The 18,144-nt window shown below is 49.7% G+C and overlaps 1 protein-coding gene across 7 annotated transcripts in view; it reads right to left on the bottom strand.

The window, feature by feature from the left end:
* Positions 1-18,144, bottom strand: part of CFAP57 (cilia and flagella associated protein 57) — a 123,232-nt gene that overhangs the window by 18,320 nt on the left and 86,768 nt on the right. The window contains exon 19 of one of the 7 annotated variants that reach the window (XR_006173197.2): positions 8,958-9,112. The exons of the other annotated variants lie outside the window; for them this stretch is intronic. The gene's annotated coding sequence lies outside the window, so the exon portion shown is untranslated. The remainder of the gene's footprint in view (positions 1-8,957; positions 9,113-18,144) is intronic. 7 annotated transcript variants of the gene reach the window in all.

Raw genomic sequence — 18,144 nt, 5'->3', positions numbered from 1 at the left:
GATATATACATTTACATTTAGCTGTATTAAACCTCACAGAGTTTGCTTGCGCCTAGGTTACCAAGTGATCCAGGTCACTCTGAATCAGTGATCTGTCCTCTTCATTATTCAGCACTCCCCCAATTTTTGTGTCATCTGCAAACTTTATCAGTGATAATTTTATGTTTTCTTCTAGGTCATTAATTAAAATGTTTAATAGCTTAGGGCCAAGAACCAGATCCTGGACCCCACTGGAAACACACACACTTTAGACTATTCCCCATTATAATTACATTTTGAGAGCTATCATATATCAGATTTTAATCCATTAATTTAACATGTGCCATGTTAATTTTATATTGTTCTAGTTTTGTAAATGAAATTAACATGTCACACATTACCCTGACAGTTAGGTAGTTAGCTAGCCTCATGTTTAAAGAAGAAGAAGAAGAAAATAATTTTCTTCCAAATAATCTAATTTTTTCCCTCTTTGTCACTGGGGGTAGAATGTAAATATCCTGTTCTTGATCACTGCAGCTGTTACGACAGAATTAGTGGGAGAAGGTAGGTGAAAAAATACAAACAAAAAACATTATCAGATCCTGTATGAGTGGTTAACTGTTTTTTTAATTGGTTGACGGGAAGTCAGAGTATACCATATTGATTTTGCTGGATGCCAGCGACCCTCCAGAATGGGCAGAGAAACTTTGTAGAGGTATTTCCAAGGATTTAAAAGATAGGATGAGACATTTACACCAGTGAAACAGAAGGTAATTTTAAAGTAGAAACCCTTCTGCTGACTAGCTCAGAAAGTGAGGAAGCTGAAGCTACTCCCACATTTTCATCTGGAGAGTTCCTGGTCTTAATGCAAAATCTTGATTTCTAGAGGTGCATCACCTTCCTCTGCTTCATCATATAAGATGTCTTGGATCAGCACGGGGGATTTATTGCATGGTATCGGATCTGAGTGTCCCAGATCTAAAGGAACATCATTGTATCGATGCAGAGCCCAGGTCGTACCACTTGAAGGAGCTTGATATGGAAATCCTGGAGTTGGACAGTATAGCCAAGGCATCAGTGGAGGCCCTTGCCACTCCCGCCAACATGCCCAGTCTGGTATAATATCATAGTTAGAAGGATGCATGAATTTATGATAGTCTGATTAAACAAACACCCCTCAATATTGAGGCTCTGGAAAAAACAGTTGGATCACTCTCTTCCTCTTAATGCAGATCTGAGGCCAGATCCGATAAGAAAATAATTGGGGATACCACTCAGGTAGAGATCCACAACAGCAACAGAGGTGATAGAGTTCTCTTAGATGACTGTTACATTCTGATGCACCCTAGAACAGAAATCCCCCGATGAAAAAATAAAGTAAGACATGCAAGTAGATTGTCAGTCAAAACATATAATGACCATAAACTGGTTATATCAGCAACAGCCTGAACAAAATATAACAACAGTCGGAACAAGAGATATGTAGCAGTTGCCCCTGAATAGCTTTCCCACCTGCAAAAGAAACAGGGACAGGAACACCAAGTTCAGGGAGCAGGAACCAGGCAACAAAACAGAAACAAGAACAAGAACAAGGCAGATCACACACCAGAAGTGAAAATAAGCCAGTCTGGTGTACCGGCAAGAGCCAGTACGCCGTGCCGGACTGCACCGGCTTCCGCAGCGGGGATTTAAAGGACCCGGGTGCTCTGGCCGCTGCGGGGAGCCCCGAGCCCTTTAAATCCCCCTGCAGCTCCAAGCTCGGCTGCTGGAGCTGCGGTGGGGATTTAAAGTGCTTGGGGCTCCCCGCAGCGGCAGTAGCTCCGGGCCCTTTAAATCCCAGCCCCAGCCCAGCTGCTGGAGCTGCGGGGAGGATTTAGAGGGCTCGGGGCTCCCCGCAGCCGAGGGAGCTCCAGGCCCTTTGAATCCCCGCCCGAGCCCGGCTGCTGGAGCTGCAATGGGGATTTAAAAGGCCCGGAGCTCCACAGCAGCCGGAGCCCCGGGCCCTTTAATTTGCTCCTGAGCCCCGGGGTCTCCCAGCCACCTCTGCAGCTGGGAGCCCTGGGGTGATTTAAAGGCCCTGGGGCGATTTAAAGACCCTGGGGCTCCCAGCCACAGCCGGTGCCCCTGGGCCTTTAAATCTTGAGAGGCCCCGCCTCTTCCAGTTGAGGCCACGCCTCTTCCGGGTGAGGCCACGCCCCCGCTCAGAACTCCGGCCGTACTGGTAAGTCCTGTAAGTTGCTTTCACCCGTCTCACACACACACACATGACGTACGTCATCATAATTTCTTTTCCTTCTCCCCAAAAATTCAGTGGTACCTAGCAATGTTCCCTTTAATTTTTCCCATCCATGTGTGGAATTAATTTTGTTATGTGCACCAAATTATCGAGGTAATGTGCGGATGTGTGCCACCAATAGAAACAAAAAAACTAGATATATTTTTTAAAATTTACCATAGGGATAATTACGTCAGCCTGGATAGGTTAGGCATTTTAGAACTCACTACTCAAAGAATTAAATTTAAGCGTAAGAGAGAAATAAAAATTATGAAATGCATAGACCAGTCAAAAAACTCAAACAACAGCACTTTGAAAGAAGACAATTACAGAGTATATGTGCATTGCAGGAAGTATCAAGAAGTAACAACAACAACACAAGCAGGGCCGGCTTTAGCAAGAGCGGGGCCCGATTCCTGGGGACAGGGCTTGCTGCAAGCCCCACCCCCAGGAATTGAGCCGGGCTCCGGCCGGGGTTGCCGGGCTTGGGTCCGACCCGGAGCCGTGCCGCGGGGGCCGCGCCGGGGGGGGGAGGGACACGACCCGAGCCGCACCGGGGGGGGGGCCGAGACACGACCCGAGCCGCGGGGGCCGCGCCGGGGGGGCCGCGCTGCGGGGACTGGGCCGGGCCGGAGCTGACCCGAGCCGAGCCGCAGGGACCGGGCCGGGCCAGACCCGACCCGACCCGGGCCGGGCCGCGGGGACCGGGCCGGGCCAGACCCGACCCGGGCCACGGGGACCGGGCCGGGCCAGACCCGACCCGGGCCGGGCCAGACCCGACCCGGGCCGGGCCAGACCCGACCCGGGCCGGGCCAGACCCGACCCGGGCCGTGCCGCGGGGGCCGGGCCGGGCCAGACCCGGGCCGCGCCGTGGGGGCCGAGCCGCGGGGGCCGGGCTGGAGCCAAGCCGGGCTGGTGTATCAGCACACAAGGTAAGCTGGGGCCTGCGGGAAGGGGCCGCGCCTCCCCGAGCCCTTCTCGCGCCCCCGCCACCCCAGCTTACCTTGTGTGCTGATACACCGGCCCGCCCCTGCTTCTTTTCAGACTTCCCGCGAATCTCTGATTCGCGGGAAGCAGGGGAGGGGGCGGAGCGTGCAGGGGAGGGGAGGAGGGAGAAGTGAGCTGGGGGCGGGGTGGAGAGCTGCAGCGCGGGGCCCTCTTGGCGCGGGGCCCAATTCAGCCGAATCGGCTGAATCGGCCTAAAGCCGGCCCTGAACACAAGTATGTGTTGGGAGGTTAGTGTGAAAGACAGAGTGTGTGTATGTGTATATGAGACACAAAGTGTGTGTGTGTGTGTGAGAGAGTGAGTGAGTGAGTGAGAGAGAGAGAGAGAGACGTGTTGCCCCTTTAACTATGTTGCCCTTTTAAGTAGATTGGCACTCAAAGCAGACAGAGCCGCAGCCACCAACAAGTTCCCTCTGTCCCACTCCTGAGCCCTGTTGCATCTCCCCCCCCCCCACTGCTCTGCAGAGAGATGGGATACAGGGGCAGGGTGGACAGGGGAAGGGGACACTCTGACATTGGTGCCCCCCTCGTCCGCGCTATGCATAGCAAGCGGGAGGCTCCTGGGAGCAGCTCCAAGGCAGAGGGCAGGAGCAGCGCGGCAGTGCGGGGAAGAGGCACTTGAAGTGCACAGCACTTGATAGCTTGCTGGGCAGCTACACGGGTAGAGTTGCCAACTTTCTAATTGCACCAAACCGAACACCCTAGCCCCACTGCTTCCCCAAGGCCCCACCCCTGCCCTGAGGCCCCGCTCCCTGCCCACTACATTCCCCCTCCCTCAGTGGCTCGCTCTTCCTCACTTTCACTGTGCTGGGGCAGGGAGTTGGGGTGTGGGAAGGGGTGAAGGCTCTAGGCTGGCGGTGCTGGGGATGAGGGGTTTGGGTGCAGGAGGGGGCTCCAGGCTGGGGCTGAGGGATTCAGAGTGTGGGAAGGGGCTGCGGGTTGAGGCAGGGGGTTGGGGTGCAAGGGGGATGAGGGCTCTGGGGTGGGGCTGAGGATGAGGGGTTTAGGGTGTGGGAAGGGGATCTGGGCTGGGGCAGGAGGTTGGGGTACATGGTGGGTGAGGGCTCTGGGCTGGGGGGACAGGCTCTGGGCTGGGGCCAGGGATGAGGGCATTGGGGTGTAGGAGGGGGCTCTGGGTTTGGGGGGGCTCAGGGCTGGGGTGCAGGCATGTGTGAGGGCTCTGGCCTGGGGCTGGCGATGAGGGCTTTCAGGTGCAGGAGGGGGCTCTGGATTTGGGGGAGGCTTGGGGCTGGGGCAGCGGGTTGGGGTACGGGTTTACCTCGGGTGGCTCCTGGTCGGTGGCACGGGGGGGGGGGGGGGGCTAAAGCAGGCTGCCTGCCTGTCTTGGTACTGTGCTGCACGTGCCCTGGAAGCAGCCAGAAGGTCCGGGTCCTAGGTGGGGGGGGAAGGGGTTTGGCAGGAGCTCCACGCGCGCTCTCACCCACAGGCACCGCCCCCGCCCATCTCCCATTGGCTGGGAATGCGGAGCTGGTGCTTGGGGTAGGGGCAGCGTGCAGAGTCCTGTGGTTCCCCCCCCCCCCCCACCTAGGACCTGGACCAGCTGGCTGCTTCTGGGGTGCAGTGCGGTGCCAGCTAGGAGAGGTACAGACTAGCCTGCCTCAGTGATGCCGCCCACCAGACCTTTAATGGCCCAGTCGGCGGTGCTGACCGGAGTCACCATGGTCCCTTTTCGACAGGGTGTTCCGTCAAAAGCCGGACACCTGGTCACCCTACCGCACGGCTGCACAGCTTAGAGCGAACTTAGGCTAGCCGAAGGCACCAGGTATCCAGGGACCTCTTATTTAGCTCAGGGGTAGTTACTGGTGCTGGGGTGAAACTTTCCCAGCTGGCCACATGACATCATTGTAAGCAGAAAAATCATCCTCTTTTCTCTTTGTTCCCTTTTCAGAAGGCAGTATATCTTGCTGATTAGCAATGCATTCTCTTCGTGGTAAATGCACTTGCCATGCTCCCTGCATGGGTATGGAAATCACTTCCATATCCTCCCCTAACATATGCTGCTTGCATGGATACGCTTGTTGAAATTCACATATTTCCTAGTCACATCAGCTGGCTTCAATGATGGCAAAGGGATGGGATGAATATTTTCCATAAGCCTAGAAAACTTGGTCCTCAGAGGTCAGCTGAAGAGCCGATAAAATGAGGTTTCTCCAATACTTTCATGAGCTTTGCTCCAAATATCATATAAAGCACAACTTAATGCAATAGGGAAGGGTGTATCTTGACATTCCTCCAGTATATGAGCTACATACTTCTTCAGAGTCCCATGCAGTCTCTCCGTTATGCTATTTCCTTGAAGATGGTACACAGCAGATTTATCATGTACTGTATCAATACTCGTCAAAGCCTTCAAACTGTCTTGATACATAAGGTGTCGCATTATCTGAAACAAGGCTCTCCTGTAGGCCAAACAGAGTGACTCAGGTGGTTAGGCAAGAAATTAGCTCCTTTGCAATGCCTTGTGAAGTTATGAATGCAAAGAGGTATCATGAGTAATAGTCTATAACAGTCACTAGTGTGTAGCCATGCAGTGGAATAGAGGGGTTAGTAATATCCACTACAATTCCCTGCCATGCTCCATAACTATTGGTTTCAAACGGGCCAGAGGAACAATAGTTCAATGCATTGTGCAAGCTAAGCATGCCTTCATATGACACTCAATGTCTGAGCACAGCACTGGCCGCCAAGCATATTTACGCAGTAGTTCCTTCATCTTCGTAACTCCCAAATGTCCTTTATAAGCCACATCCAGCACTGCTTCCCACAATGCTGCTGGGATGATGATCTGGGCTCCTCTGCATAAGAAATATCGAGTAGTACGTCTTCACTGTGAGCTCAGAATGAATTTTGTAAAATATAGACAAAGTTTTCTTAAGGCCTGGGTCCATCCAACCCACTTGTACAGCACTGTCAGAGGACAGACTCCTCTACTGCTCTGGGGTTCCTCACAAACAATCTTGGATGCCTTTTGCATGTCAACATCTCTGAGAGTTTTATTAATGTTACCACCATCAAGTCCCCACCACAATCCCTACGCAGCACTTCTAACTACAGTCTCCTTCAACCCACAGTTTTTTCTCTAGGGAAGGAAGAGAAAGCAATTTCACCCGCCAGAAACCTAGCTTCCCATTGCAGAGCTAGCCCCCACTCCCTTTGCACTTCCTTCCTGTGCTTTTAACTAGCCTTCCCAGATGGTGGAATAATTAGCTCCATCAACTCCCAGTCGGCTTGGGCAATTAAATACTCTCCTCCTCCATCAGGCCTTTCTTGGTGGTGCTAATTAATGGTAAGTGATCAGTGTGCTGGGTCAGCTACTGGTTCTCAGCACTCTGTCACAAGCATGTATCACCTCGCGCAGTTCAGCATCTTGAAGAATGGTGTCAGCAGTCTGTGCTAAGTTAATTGGCATGTCTTTCAGTAAAAGCCATACAGTCTACTCTACTGTTTCTGCATATGACGACGCCAACCTTGCAAAACTACACTTGGCCGCATTCAACTTTATGTCAGCTTGTTGGAGTTGGGTTAGTACTTGATCCAGAAGCACCAGGTAAGCACTGCCAGGACTCCCCACCTCGCCCCCCGGCAGGTCCCTCTGGCTCTTAGGGTTGGGGCGGGGGGCTCTCTGCGCACTGCCGGCACCTGCAAGCCCCGCTGCACGGCTCTGGCAACTCCCATTGGCACTTTTCTTAGCCAATGGGAGCCACGGAGCTCACGCTTGAGGCGGGAGCAGCACATGGAGACCCCTTGGCCACCCCTGATCCTAGGAGTCAGAGGGACCTGCCAGATCCTTCCTGGGAGCAGCACCAGGTAGGCACCGCCGGGACCCCCCACCTCGCCTCCTGGCAGCTCCCTCTGGCTCTTAGGGTCGGTGGTGGGTGTGGGGCTCTCTGCATGCTGCTCCCGCCTGCAAGCCCCGCTCTGTGGCTCCGACAGCTCCTACTGGCGCTTTTCCTGGCCAATGGGAGACACGGAGCTCACACTTGTGGTGGGCGCAGTACGTGGAGAGTCTGGAGACCCCCCACTTGCTGCTCTGACCCTAGGAGCCAGAGACCTCCCAGCAGGGCTGGTGAGTGCGGCCAGGGAAGGGGGCAGGGTCTGATGGAGTGAGTGTCTGGGAGGTGTGTGTGGGATGCTCAGCTGTGAGGGTGTGGAGGGCGCTGTGCAGTGGGGAAGGTTTGTGTGTTTTGGGGTGCTAAGCAGTTGGGGCCTGTTGGGGGGTGCTGGGTAGTGGGGGAGATCTGTGTGTGTCAGGGCATTTTGGGTCTGTGTGGGGCATTGTTTAGTTGTGATAGTGGGGCTGTGGGGAAAGGCACTGGTGGAGGGATGGGAGAATAAATCTGTGTGTATTGGGAAACTAGCGAGTGGGGGGTTCTGTGTGGGGTACTGGGCAGCTGTGGTGGGGCTGTGGGCAGGGGTGGTGGTGTGCACAGCACTGTGCATTTGTGGTGGAAATGTGGGGAGGGTTGTGGGGGGGCTCTCGGCATAGTGGGTTCAGGGGGTGCAGGGCATAGTGGATCCAGGGGGCGCTGGGCAGGGGAGCTGTGTGGTGCAGCATGGGCCCACTCCCAAAAGGAAGAGGCATGCTGGTAGCACAGGGCCAGGTGGACCAGTGTGCCCCATTGCCCCTGGCCAGCCCTGCCCTTCCCGCTGCTCACCTCCTCAACTGAAGGCTGGGGTAGGGGGTGCAGGGGTGAGTCCCGGCACTGCTTACCTGGGGTGGCTCCTGGGAAGCGGCCGGCAGTTCCCCGAGGTGAGTGTCAGCTGGGCTGACCCAGCAGTGTGGCCTGGGCTCCCCCAGCACAGTGTGTGCAGATTGGTCCACCTAGCTCATGGCAGAGCCAAAGAAAGGAGGCACCTGCTTCTGCACATGCTGATTCCACCCAGGGCAGGCCGGGGCTGAGCACTGCTAAGCTGCTGCCCAGTTCACTTACCCACACTGGCAAGCAGGGATTGCTCCTGGCGGCATGCATCTGCTTGATGTACAATCGGGATGCCATTTGTCCCAATATTCAGGTAAATTTTAAAATTTGGTAGTGAAATAGAAAATTAGTCGATTGGGAATGTCCCATTAAACCCGATTATGATCTGTTATCTCCTGGCAATTTTGGTTTTTCAGGTTGTTTTCAGGTGTAATGCAATTTACAGTAGAGATATTTAGTTTACAGTTCTGAACCACAGTGCATACCATAGGACAAACTACAGTGGGCACGTAATAACACGTAAGAAGCACAGAGACTGCACAGTTCTTTTCAGTGGCTAGCTAGCTAGGTAACGGTCTTCAGCCGAAAACCCCATCCAACATGGCAATGGCAAGGGAAGAGCCAACTACCAAAAAACAAAAAAGACAGTGCAGATACAGGACAGAATGGGAAGCCACTTACGCCTGGATTCGGAAATCTTACGAATGTGATTCAAAAGCCTTTTGTAAAGCATGCAAGAAGGAATTTAGCATTTGCCGTGGCGGTGAGTCTGATGTTAAGCATCATGCTGATTCAAAAAATCATGAACAAAACACCAAGACTCACAAGAGCAATACCCTGGTCTCCCATTTTTTCAGCAGGCCAAATGAATCCTTCAATAACAAGGTTATCGCTGTTGAGCTAACTCAAGTTTACCACACAGTAGTTCATCAACACTCCTATCACTCGTGTGACTGTGAACTTAAACTGGCGCCTACCTTGTATCCAGATTCAACGATTGCGAAGCATGTCAGCTGTGGCCGGACTAAAGCGGAGGCATTGATCAAAAATGTGCTGTCACCGCTCTCAACAGAATTTTTAAAAGACCTCAGCAAGGCAGACAGTCCTTATTCCTCAGTTGCCATAGATGTATCTAACAAAGACAATGTGAAAACTTTCCCCTTATCGCTAAGATACTGGATACCCGAACATGGGGTCCAAGATAAACTGTTAGACTTCTATGAGCAAAGCAAAGAGACTGCAGAGGCCATAAGCAACACATTACTTGAAAAACTTGCGACATATAAACTAGACCTAAATAAAGTGATAATGCAAACGTGAATTATGGAAAGTGACAATCAGTGTATCAGAATTTAAAAAAAACAAAACAAAAATATCTTGCCTGCAAACTGCCCTGCCCATGTTGTGCACAATGCTGTGAAACATGCTAGCAATACCCTACAAGTTGACATTGAGACTCTGGTGATTAAGACGTTCAATCATTTCAGCAGTTCTGCTAAGAGAGTAGCAGCATTGAAAGATATGTTTGACAGTGTAGATATGGAGTATTCCACTTTACTGTGCCACGTTCCAACACGCTGGTTGAGTCTTTTCCCAGCTGTAAACAGGCTTGTAAGTATATGGCAGGCTGTTAGGTGCTACTTTATTTCTCTGGGCAGTGAGAAGTGTCCAAAATCTCTATGGATGCTCTTCTCGGACATGGAAAATGGTGAACAAGGTGAGGGGCCTAGCAAAGTTGAGTTTCATCTGTTTTTCCTCCAGAATGTCCTGAAAATCTTCAATGATACTGTGTTCTGACAGCATGTGAAGTGTATGCCATAATGAATACTCTGAGAATTAAACTTCAGCAACGGAAGAATGACAAATTCTTTGGCTCCAGAGTTGAAAATGCATTAACTGAGATGCTGCCTGTCACTGCTGCATGTCTCCAGAAAGACTTCATGGAATTTTATGATGTGTAGATCCTATATTTGGAGAGATGATTTGATTTTTTCAACAACTGGCTACTTGTTCAATACCCAGTGCTTGAACATCAAAGTTAATAGGGCATTTGAATACAAGGATCTGTCTGCGGCCGTGACAGCTGTAAACCTCCAGAAAACAGTGGATCTTGATCAGCTCTATGATGAGCACTGTGTCATCAAAAGACATCAACTCAGAGTTGGAGCCTGGAAACTACTCAGTTGGGGAACTCTGGTCTCAAGTGCTGAGAAATAAGGACGATAGCACTGAATTCTTGAACATGACAAAGCTGGTGTCATACATGCTCAGTGTACCAGTAAGCAACAGACCATGTATTTTCAATCATGAAAGGTGCATGGACTGATGTCTGGAATCGAAGCAGCATAGACTTGGTGCGGAGTGAAACCCTTGTCAAAATTAATTTTCGGATGAGTTGCAGGGACTGCTACAGCTTTGTGATTGCCCAGAAGCAAGTCAAGACTATGGCAAAGTCATCCAAGAAGTACTAGACTTCTGGCATGTCTGAGAGGTATGCAAATTGGGAAGTTGATTTATTGACTGAATAAAAAACCCGGCCCTTTACCCCTATTTGTTTAGTGTACAAATAAATCTGTATGTTTAATATGGATTACAGCTAAGTCTATAATTTAGTCAGGGGGACCATGACACTCACCAATTCCAGACCTCTGTGACTTGGTTTGCTTCAGCCACTGACAGCTGAAGGCAGGACTGTGGGCCTCTCCTCTGTGACTGAGGCTGCGGCTGGAGCCAGGGCTAGAACTGTGACCCTTCGCTCCCCTGCCCTGCAACGGAGTCTGACTTTGCAACCAGGATCCTGTGCCCCTGTCCTGTGGCTTCAGCCAGGGGCTGGAGCTGGAGCCCTGGCCCCGTGGCTTCTGCTGGGGGCTGGAGCTGGGGCCATGAGTCCTTGAGTACTTGCCCTGTGGCTTGTGGTGCGGGCTGCAGCAGGGGCCGTACACCCCTTTTGCAGCTTCCTAGGGTTGTGCGCCTCCTCTCATGGCTCCGGTCGGGGCTGTGCACCTGTGACTCTCTTCTCTCCCCCGCTCGCACAATGTGTCCTGATATTTCACTCTTGCGATCTGGTCACCCTACCTAAGAGGAGCAGCAGGGCCTCAGCAAGTCAGTTCTTGGCTGGGACCAGAAAGGTGAGGAACAGTGTTCCTCTCTGGCCAAAGGAGCTTTACAGGCTGCATTTACTGGACCTGGGGGAGAGGACTTGAGAACTTTAGCCCTAAGGTAATGGACAAAGGTAAAGGGACCAGGTGGGAAGAGGCCCAGGGAATGCAGCAGCAATTAATTAAAGGAAGCCATACATGGTTGCTGTTTATAGGGTCTCTAGTTGGAACTCAGAATAGTGGGTGGGCCCAGGTTCTCCCAACAGCCACTGGCAAAGTGGCCTAAGCCCCGAGAAGGGTACAAAATTCCTTCAGAAGCCCAAGCAAAAGGCTGGATTTAAAGGGCCCAGAGATGGGGCTGAAGACTCTGGTGAGGGCAGACAGTTTGGTGAATTCTTTGCTACCCTGGAAGGGGTACATTTTTGACCCTGTGACTTGGATGGAAGTCTGGATAGAAGTCTGACCTAGTGAGGCTGGCAACCTACAGGGAGCACCAGGAACGGAAAAAGATTGCAGTACCGCAACAGCCACTGGGGGCACTCAGGAGGTGAGTGCCTCCTATCACAGTGCCCTAAAACCTGTGTGCGGTTGAAGATTGCCATCCTACTTATACAAGATCACTGTGGGTGAGCTTCAATCTGTAGGCCCTTCCGTCTCCACCATTATCTTTCATGTGCTGCAATTCTGCTCAGCTCTTGTCCACAAGTGCAAGGGGGTAAACAACATGCAGGTGGTGCAAAGGGCTTGGCATTCAAAGCTAACGCAGAGAGAACACACACTGTCTCCGTTAAATAAATCCTGGTGTCTCTGAACAATACTTTGGGAATTCCCTTCTATTCTAGCCAACATAACCACACCTGAAGTGTCCTGTGCAAATTCATATATAATACCAAGCTGTAAGCACAGATCATACAACAATAATGGAACAGCATTAACAGCTGAGCCTTTAACAATATAAAACTATGCAGTCCAGACTATGCCTTTGTAAAGCACAGAGGATACAGCTTCACTCACTGTCTGTAAGGTATACAAATGCCAAGCTTTTATCACAGTTCTGCAGCAAGGGTAACCTAGCAGCCTCAGAGTCAGCACAAGCTGCACATAGTTCAAACAATTCCTAATAACGTATCAATTCAACAATCGAAGGATGTACAGGTTGCAGAATAGATACATCCCAGAGCAGCAATCCCCAAAACAAACAAACAAACAAAGCAAGACACACAGGTAAGTTGTCAGTCAAAACAGGTAATAACCATGAACCAGTTAGGTCAGCAACAATCTGAACAAAACATAACAGTTCAAATAGCAGATATGTAGCAGCAAGTCCTAAGCAGCTTTTCCCCGCAAAAGAAAAAGGAACAGGAACACTGAGTTTAGGGATCAAGAACCAGGAAACAAAACAGGAACAGGAACCAGGAAGACAACACACACACCAGGTCATCAAGGCGACCCTATAGGTGTCCTGGGAGATGGAGTTAACAATCAAAAACTCATGTGGTGAGGAAACAACTGTGTGTCACTTGTGAGAAGGAGAGCATTGTGACAGATCTTTATCCAAACATCTTTCTTCTGGTCTCAGCGAAGAACCTAGAAGACCCAAGTAACGCAGTTACACATGTACCTGTGTGGTAACCACATTAGATGGTATTGGTGCTGATGGAATACCTGGATTTGCTAATTTCTTAGGAACTAAGCAAAGAGGGTAATTTGATGATACTATCTGTTTTAGAACTCACTCTGTGGTGCATCGCAGATCCACATACTTATAATCCGAAGGATCCCCAGAATGAGAAACAATGCCAAGCACCAAAAGATGTTTAGTCTTGCCTTCTTTTTTCTCAGAACTGAAGGTCCCAGTTCTGCAGAGGCCTCAGGTACAGACTGTCTTTTGTCCAAGACTGTTTCAATTACTGTCTGTACCCTTATCAGAAATGGGTCCAAGGGTTTTGTTACCAAACACTCAGTCTTTTTAGATCTGAAGCTTGGTATCAAAGCTGATGCTTTATAAGTAGAAGGTTTCCTGATACCAGAAGGTCCTGAAGCCTATTAAGGCCTCTTATCTCTCTTATCTGGAGCATTAGAAATCTCAGATCCACAGGTTTTAACTGATAAGGCTTCTTGCAGAAAGAGGGCCTCGAGTCTGTTCTGCCGCTCCTTTCTAGCTCACAGCGTGAAAATCCTGCAGACAGTGCAACGAGAAGCGGATGCCCTTCTCCTACGCACCATGCACAGGTGTCTGATGCCTGAAAAACTGCAGGACACGACAAATATCTTTTAAATCTGTATTTTTTTATCTTCAAATCTGCCATTGCTAACTAGCAGTAATACTAATACTAACATTTAAAAGTATTAACAACTAACTATATAATTATTAAAAGAGTAAAGATCTTGACTCTGAAGAAGGCTCACATCCATACATGGTCAGTAGTTGGAACTGAGGCAGGAACTGCTGCCATGCCTGTTCGTATAGCCCCACCCTCAAAACGTGCTTGAATGCTGAGAGATGGGGTGGGGATTTGTGAGTACTCTAACAGGCATAATTAATAGAAGACTACACCGTTCAACAACATCAATCGGCGCATATCCCAAGAGTGGCCACTCCAAGAAAAAGGTAGTCTATACTATGGTGGCACCCCCCCACTCCAACCAATAATCCACGTACAGATATGGTTCACTGTAGTACAAAGAGTTCTCAGGGACTGTTTGAGAACCCAAAAGTTTAATCCCAGATGAAGACTGGAACCAGGTGGTCCGTGATACGATTCCAACTGTTGTTCTAATCTAGGATCTGAAACAGAAATTATGGGAGATAATAAAGGTTCCGGAACTGAAGACAAATATCTAGCTGGGGAACTGGATGGTATTTTAGGACAAGACAGGTAAGTTAACAGCTGACTTTCTTCTACTCATCTTCTCTTTTCCATAGGGCACAGCTCTATTCAAGGAGAGCTCTCTCTTTCCAGAGTCAGCCATATTGGAGCCGAATATATAGGAGGCACTGGATCTGAATAATGAATCTGAGCGAGCACTATAACAGAATTGCTTCTCCTTGGGCTGCCATCTTAATGTGGTGGAGAAGCTTGCATGTATTAAAGACCCCAATAGCAATGCCATTGGGAGCCTTGTACTCCTGGTAGGGTCACCCAATAACTGAACTCCAGTACGCAGATGATTGTGCTGTAGTTCTACACTCAAAGGAGGATCTACAAACAGCCCTTAACTGCTTCTCTGAAGCTTACAAAAGCCTAGGGCTAACCCTGAACTTTGGCAAAACAAAAGTTCTTCACCAGCCAGCTCTCGGTCAATCATCAGTCTCGGCAAGGAAGTTTTACTGTTCAGGAAGGACAGGCAGGGCAGAAAAGGTGGGGGAGTTGCGTTGTATGTAAGAGAGGAGTATGACTGCTCAGAGCTCCGGTATGAAACTGCAGAAAAACCTGAGAGTCTCTGGATAAAGTTGAGAAGTGTGAGCAACAAGGGTGATGTCGTGGTTGGAGTCTGCTATAGACCACCAGACCAGGGGGATGAGGTGGACGAGGCTTTCTTCTGGCAACTAGCAGAAGTTGCTAGATCGCAGGCCCTGGTTCTCATGGGAGACTTTAATCACCCTGATATCTGCTGGGAGAGCAATACAGCGGTGCACAGGCAATCCAGGAAATTTTTGGAAAGTGTAGGGGACAATTTCCTGGTGCAAGTGCTGGAGGAACCAACTAGGGGCAAAGCTTTTCTTGACCTGCTACTCACAAACAGGGAAGAACTAGTAGGGGAAGCAAAAGTGGATGGGAACCTGGGATGCAGTGACCATGAGATGGTCGAGTTCAGGATCCTGACACAAGGAAGAAAGGAGAGCAGCAGAATATGGACCCTGGACTTCAGAAAAGCAGACTTTGACTCCCTCAGGGAACAGATGGGCAGGATCCCCTGGGAGAATAACATGAAGGGCAAAGGGGTCCAGGAGAGTTGGCTGTATTTTAAAGAATCCTTATTGAGGTTGCAGGACCAAACCATCCCGATGTGTAGAAAGAATAGTAAATATGGCAGGCGACCAGCTTGGCTAAACAGTGAAATCCTTGCTGATCTTAAACGCAAAAAAGAAGCTTACAAGAAGTGGAAGATTGGACAAATGACCAGGGAGGAGTATAAAAATATTGCTCAGGCGTGCAGGAGTGAAATCAGGAAGGCCAAATCACACTTGGAGTTGCAGTTAGCAAGAGATGTTAAGAGTAACAAGAAGGGTTTCTTCAGGTATGTTAGCAACAAGAAGAAAATCAAGGAAAGTGTGGGCCCCTTACTGAATGAGGGAGGCAACCTAGTGACCGAGGATGTGGAAAAAGCTAATGTACTCAATGATTTTTTTGCCTCTGTCTTCACGCACAAGGTCAGCTCCCAGATTGCTGCACTGGGCAGTACAGCATGGGGAGAAGGTGACCAACCCTCTGTGGAGAAAGAAGTGGTTCGGGACTATTTAGAAAAACTGGACGTGCACAAGTCCATGGGGCCGGATGCGCTGCATCCGAGGGTGCTAAAGGAGTTGGCGGGTGAGATTGCAGAGCCATTAGCCATTATTTTTGAAAACTCATGGCGATTGGGGGAGGTCCCAGATGACTGGAAAAAGGCTAATGTAGTACCCATCTTTAAAAAAGGGAAGGAGGAGGATCCGGGGAACTACAGGCCAGTCAGCCTCACCTCAGTCCCTGGAAAAATCATGGAGCAGGTCCTCAAGGAATCAATTATGAAACATTTAGAGGAGAGGAAAGTGATCAGGAACAGTCAGCATGGATTCACGAAGGGGAAGTCGTGCCTGACTAACCTAACTGCCTTCTATGATGAGATAACTGGCTCTGTGGATGAGGGGAAAGCAGTGGATGTGTTATTCCTTGACTTTAGCAAAGCTTTTGATACCGTCTCCCACAGTATTCTTGCCGCCAAGTTAAAGAAGTATGGGCTGGATGAATGGACTGTAAGGTGGATAGAAAGCTGGCTAGATCGTCGGGCTCAACGGGTAGTGATCAATGGCTCCATGTCTAGTTGGCAGCCAGTTTCAAGCAGAGTGCCCCAAGGGTCGGTCCTGGGGCCGGTTTTGTTTAATATCTTTATTAATGATCTGGAGGATGGTGTGGACTGCACTCTCAGCAAGTTTGCAGATGACACTAAACTAGGAGGCGTGGTAGATACACTAGAGGGTAGGGATCGGATACAGAGGGACCTAGACAAATTAGAGGATTGGGCCGAAAAAAACCTGATGAGGTTCAACAAGGACAAGTGCAGAGTCCTGCACTTAGGACGGAAGAATCCCATGTACTGCTACAGACTAGGGACCGAATGGCTAGGTAGCAGTTCTGCAGAAAAGGACCTAGAGGTCACAGTGGACAAGAAGCTGGATATGAGTCAACAGTGTGTTCTTGTTGCCAAGAAGGCTAACGGCATTTTGGGCTGTATAAGTAGGGGCATTGCCAGCAGATCGAGGAACGTGATCGTTCCCCTTTATTCGACATTGGTGAGGCCTCATCTGGAATACTGTGTCCAGTTTTGGGCCCCACACAACAAGAAGGATGTGGAAAAATTGGAAAGAGTCCAGCAGAGGGCAACAAAAATGATTAGGGGTCTGGAGCAGATGACTTATGAGGAGAGGCTGAGGGAACTGGGATTGTTTAGTCTCCAGAAGAGAAGAATGAGGGGGGATTTGATAGCAGCCTTCAACTACCTGAAGGGGGGTTCCAAAGAGGATGGAGCTTGGCTGTTCTCAGTGGTGGCAGATGACAGAACAAGGAGCAATGGTCTCAAGTTGCAGTGGGGGAGGTCCAGGTTGGATATCAGGAAAAACTATTTCACTAGGAGGGTGGTGAAACACTGGAATGCGTTACCTAGGGAGGTGGTGGAGTCTCCTTCCTTGGAGGTTTTTAAGGCCCAGCTTGACAAAGCCCTGGCTGGGATGATTTAGCTGGGAATTGGTCCTGCTTTGAGCAGGGGGTTGGACTAGATGACCTCTTGAGGTCCCTTCCAACTCTGATATTCTATGATTCTATGATTTACACTGACAGAGAAGAACTGGAAAATATAGAACACTTTGCCTACCTTCGCAGCCATCTCTCACAGAGAGCAAACATAGACATCAAGATTCAGCACAGAATCCGCTGGGCAAGCCTTGCCTTTGGCAGACTGTCTCAACAGGTGTTCAATAATCTCATTAGAACATATACTAGACTTTCAGTTTATAAAGCGATGGTAATCCCAACTCTCCTCTATGGCTGCAAGACTTGGGTGACCTACAGAAAAGATCTGAAAAACCTGGAACGCCACCACCAGCACTTTCTCCGGAAGATCTTCAACTTAAACTGGGAGGCTTGCCGCACTATCGTCAGTGTCCTCACGGAGGCCAACACCTTCAGTACTGAGGCCCTGTGTGCGCGTGCCTGATGCATGCCTACCAAAACAATTACTGTACACCCAACTTACCAAAGGAGAAAGGAAATGGGGAGGCCAAAAGAAATGCTTTAAAGACACCCTTAAGACAAACATCAAAAGATGTAACATTGATACCACGCACTGCGAGACAGTAGCCAAGGACAGGGCTAACTGGCAAAGACTTGTCAGAGAAGGGATGATCATTTTTGAGAAAAATTGCCTTGCCCTGGTCCCAGAAAAATTTCAGAAAAGAAAGGACAGATGACTGTTATGCAGCAATCATGGCCAAACTCTGTCTTCCAACATGACCTGCAATGTTTGCCAATTAGTTTGTGGCTTAAGGATCAAAATCCTCCAGTCACCAAAGGGGACACACACAAAAAACCACCTGTGAAAGAGATCATCCTCAACCCTGAGGGATCGCAGACGATAACAGAATGGCCAGAGCCTATAGTGGCTCTCTCCTTGTTTCCTCAACTAATGGGTCCAGTACATGAGGATCTGGTATAATGAACAAGTCTGCTGCTGAAAGAGGATGTCTGGAGTCTTTACTGCATGCTGGAGCAGGTCTAAGATTTTTTCTGGAGCCACCTGTCTTTTCAGCACTGACAGGTTTTATTGCAAGGGCTTCCTGAAGCAGAATGGCCTTCAGTTTGTTCTGACT

The sequence above is a fragment of the Chrysemys picta genome, chromosome 8 (genome assembly GCF_011386835.1).
Source record: "Chrysemys picta bellii isolate R12L10 chromosome 8, ASM1138683v2, whole genome shotgun sequence".
Classification (NCBI taxonomy): Eukaryota; Metazoa; Chordata; order Testudines; family Emydidae; genus Chrysemys; species Chrysemys picta.
The sequence above is the reverse complement of the archived record's forward strand: the minus strand, read 5'-3'. Positions and strand labels throughout refer to the sequence as shown.